Consider the following 4,674-nt stretch of genomic DNA (forward strand, 5'->3'; position numbering starts at 1 on the left):
CAGTTGCTGCATGCAAGAAAATTCGTTATTCCCTACCAGACACAGACAGCAAGCAACCTCAGTACCTTAGATTAGTACAGAAAGTATTAAGATACCAAGAAAATAAGGACTGTTGTATAGTCAATACTTTTGACATTTAGGAATAAAAACAGCTATTTCTTCCTTTGCACAAGTATTACAAGTTAGCAGCCCCTAGCTCTTTGATTTGCCCTGCAATATCATAATGCTGCAATACCTTCTGGTATAATAAGCAATTTATAATATATTTCCTTCCCACCAAGGCTTTACCTTTCTTAACTGAAGAAACTAGCATCTAGAGTAAAGCTTTGGATGCAGAACTGTAGAGTTTACAACTCCTTGAACCTCCAGGATGAATATTAATTTGTATAACCACATTTTTCTTTTCATTCTGCAGCATAATTAGTATTTCCTATAAAGGAATTCCTATCTGGTTTCTTTCATGAGGGGTGGGGGGCACATCAAGTGAATAAGCATCTTTCCCTGAATTCCTCTTGTTGTAGCACAGGTACTCAACAGAAGAAGCCACAATGTCATGTCATCACACAAATGACATGAATTTTGTCACTTGTGTAAGTTGCATCATAACGTATCATTGGTGTCAGTTCTGTGATTATGTCATGACATGTGTGACTTCATTTGCCCACCTTCAGCCTCACTGAGGGTGCCCATGACTTTTCCTCTCTTTCCTAAACAACTAGCCACTGGGAAATTTTTGTATCAAATATACAAGTTATTCCAGATTTTTAAAAATAAGCAGTTTGAGTAACCCAAATTACGATTTTTTTTAGCTGATGATGATGCTAGATTCATATGGCCTACCATGTAGAAATTCTAAATTTGAGAAGGATACCCTTGTCAATGGTTTTCTTATGTACAATTATCAGAATGATTTAAAGTGGATAAAATATTTTATGGTTTTGAACAATGTAGGACTGAGTCTGAAACAGAATTATGTACTAATGATGAACATGTTATTGCTAAAATGTATAAACTTTTGTTGAAATATGAGACAGAAGAAGAACAAGTCAAAGAATGTATGATAAAATGGGCTAAAAAATTTGGTTACAATATATTAATGGAACAATGAGAAAAAATGTGGCTGAAAGGATTGAAATTTATATTATGTTCTAACCCTAAAGAGAATTTTTATAAAATGATGAATCGCTGGTATTTCTCACCAGAGAAATTGTCTAGAATGTTTAAAAAGGTACTTAGAATCTTGTTGGAAGTGTGAACATGAAGGGACATTTTATCATGTTTGGTGGATGTATAAAAAAGCCAAAAAAAATTGGATATAAATACATGCATTAATTCAGAAGATTTTAAAGATTAAGGTACAATTGAAACCAGAGGCTTTTCTTTTGGGACTAATAGGCAACTAGAAAAAAGTCATGGAACTTTGTTTTTATATATGACAACTGCAGCAAGACTATTATATGCTCAAAAGTGGAAAGGTTCGACACTACCCACAAGGGAGGAATGGTTGGTGAAGATGATGGAACTTGCAGAGATGGCTAAATTAACTTCCTTGATCAGAGAAAAGACAATACCTACATTTATGGTTGACTGGAAACCCCTTATAGGCTTTTTGCATGAAATGGAAAAAAATGCACTTATGACTTGTGGTTTTGATGATAAAAAAAAAGGATAATCAAAGAAAGTGAGCTTTTTTTGTAATCATAGAATAAGAGATAACTTTGTTATCATACTTGAATGCTACAAAGAAGCTTCTTCTATTTCCTTTTAACCTTTTTTTCTGCACTTTTTCTTTCTTCTTTCTCTCTCTTCTTTTTATTCTGTATTAGTTTGTGTTAGTTTTAATGTTCTCTTTAAAACTTTTAATAAAATTTATATAAAAGAAATCCTAAACTTGTGGTGAAGTAATAACTTTATTCTGCAAATTTTTTATGATGCTACAGGTGACACTTGTGAATACCTATCAAGCACTTACTAACCAGATTAATTTTGATTGCTATCTTATGGCCAGATAAATTTGATTAGCCTTGATTGCGTTAGCATATTGCCCTTGTATATACTGCCTCTGCCTGAGTCTTTGAAGTTCTGGGAAAATCCAGGTCTGCATGAGTAACTCTGGAGTTATCTTTCTCTTCAATCAGTGAATGGCCTCACATGCCAAAGTCATGCTGAAACTTTTGTTTTGACTGCTGTTGGAACTTTCCTCTTTAAGATCTGAAACCACAGTGCAGCAGTCATTCCAGCTACTCTTACATTCCATATAGGAAGGGGGAATGTGGGGAGAAGGAGAAAAATTAGACCTGTAAGTTTTTATTATTTATATTTTTTAAGAATGCTTCCAGTGCATGAAAGCTCCTGGATGTGTATTTATTGGATTGTTTAAATTCTCAAACGTTATTAATCATATTAATGATCAATAATATATAACAGAAAAGAAACCCTACAAAAAGGATCCTTACAATAAGGATTTGAAGTCAAACATGGCAACATCCCAGCAGAAATTGTTTTATAGAAAGAAACATGGCAACATCCCAGCAGAAATACATTAACACAACTTAGACGTGAAACATGTTTTATATTATCTATATGCCATATGATTATTCCAGCAAATGTTTCTTAAATAGCTATTTCAAACATGAGAACTGTGTTTATATTTACACTTCAGTTATGTATTTACTTCTTCTATTCAGCTTTACATCTAGGAGGTCATGGCCACATATACGGTTCATTTTGTCTTAACAACCCTTTGTGATAGATTATAGTGAGAGATTTTGACTTGGTACATACATTGTGCTAAGACATGGTTTATTTTTCCATGGTTTAACAAACAAGTTACAATTGACTGGACTCCATATATTGCATTGAAACATGGATTACAAAATAAATAAAATCATAAGGCGGCTTAGTGTGAATATGAATCTAGATGGGGCAAAAGTCACCCTACCTTCTAAGTATAAAATTGGCTGTATTTGTACATATAGGAAAACAACGTATTTCCCCTTAAATAAAGACTGTAGATCATTACTGGATGGTAGCCTCATCTTTTGCTTTCATACCTCTTCTTATTGGTTATTATATGTATTTGTTGTTCTTGTAAATCAGGGGTAGGCAGAAAACCAATCTGAGTCTACGGAACAAGCTCTTGGTGATGTTCCAGCTCAGAAATATTTCCTGAATCTCAATTATTTAACAATAACAAAATGACCGACACCCCCCCACACACAAAGATAACTTACAATAAATTGGAGGGGATTTTAATTTGGAAGGACCAGGCGCTCAGTTCAATGAGGCTGGTCTTCTTTAATCCCAGAGGTCCAGTATACTTTGTATGGATTCCACGTTTGGTTTAGATATTCGGTTTTCCTGTTATGGATTGGTATTTTGGTCAGCCATCTCTTCTTTTCTTTCATATATGTTATTTGTTAAATTTTATTTCATTGTAAGCCTCTCAGAGTGGTTCCAGAGTTGGGCAGCCTCAACACTGGAATATTAAATTAAATTCTAACAAAAATCAGGACACATTCTATAATAAATACACTTAATCAGATTGGATGCTAAATCCAACAATGAGAGAGAAAGTGGGAGGGGGTGTGGTGGAGGCTGTTGCTAGGTTAGATGCAACAAAATTTCTCAGAGTTGGATCTTAGGATAATTTAATGTTAAGGAACTTCATGTGAGAAAAGTGTCCTTCCTTCCTTCCTTCCCTGCCATCTCTGAGTCCCCAAAAGCCTTGGGATGGGGGCCATGTACTGGGGGATGGGAAAACCAGTTGAAATTGGGTGGAGCATTTGTTTCAGATTCATATATTCTGATGGGTTCAAAAGTTTAGAATCCAAGTCAGTATCAACAGATTGCAGTACAATTGTTACAATTCCAGTGTAAATAATAATAATAATAATAATAATAATAATAATAATAATAATAATAATTCCCCCACTGGGTCAATACAGTTTCTTCCTTTCTCCCACCTTTTCTTCCTCTTCTGCCTGTTAATTTCTTTTATTTATGCATGCAAATAGAGACATGGAAATCTCAACCTAATATACAAATAGCTACTCCATTATCCCTCTTTGTGATATATCCTATCTTACAGGAATATTGAGAGGATGAATCAGACAGCTTGCCCACCATTCTGGGTTTTTTGGAAGGTTAGATTAAAAACGCACAAATAAATCATCCCTTTCTGAAAAGTTGAAGAAGATGAGATTGCTGCAGGAGGAGGGAGTTAATTATATGAATATATTTTATATGGCTCGATATATGTCTTTGTATGTTGGACAGCACATTCCACTATTAAACTTCCTTGGAAAGAAGTATGCTTAGGCTGGCTTTTATTCTTTTTCTGCAGCTTTGATCATAGACCATCCTATTCTCCTCTTTCTTTTTACGTCTTGTGCGAATTAACATACCTGATGATATGCGTGCCCAGAAATAGGCCTCACTGAATTCCACGGGTTTTTCTTCTCTCACGTGGATATGCCTAGAAAACAATGCACGTCCTAATATTGCCCCATTGTCTTCCCTGCAAAACTACCCCCATCCGCCTTAGCACCCCACCCCCGGCGCGCAGCGACACCTTGCGAAACAGACGGGTGCCCACGTGAGACTGCGCAGCCAATAGCTGCAGGAGGGCGGGTCAGAAGCGGGCAGGTTTGTAGCATTTATTGGCACTGTGTC

Source organism: Candoia aspera, chromosome 3 (genome assembly GCF_035149785.1).
Source record: "Candoia aspera isolate rCanAsp1 chromosome 3, rCanAsp1.hap2, whole genome shotgun sequence".
NCBI lineage: Eukaryota > Metazoa > Chordata > Lepidosauria > Squamata > Boidae > Candoia > Candoia aspera.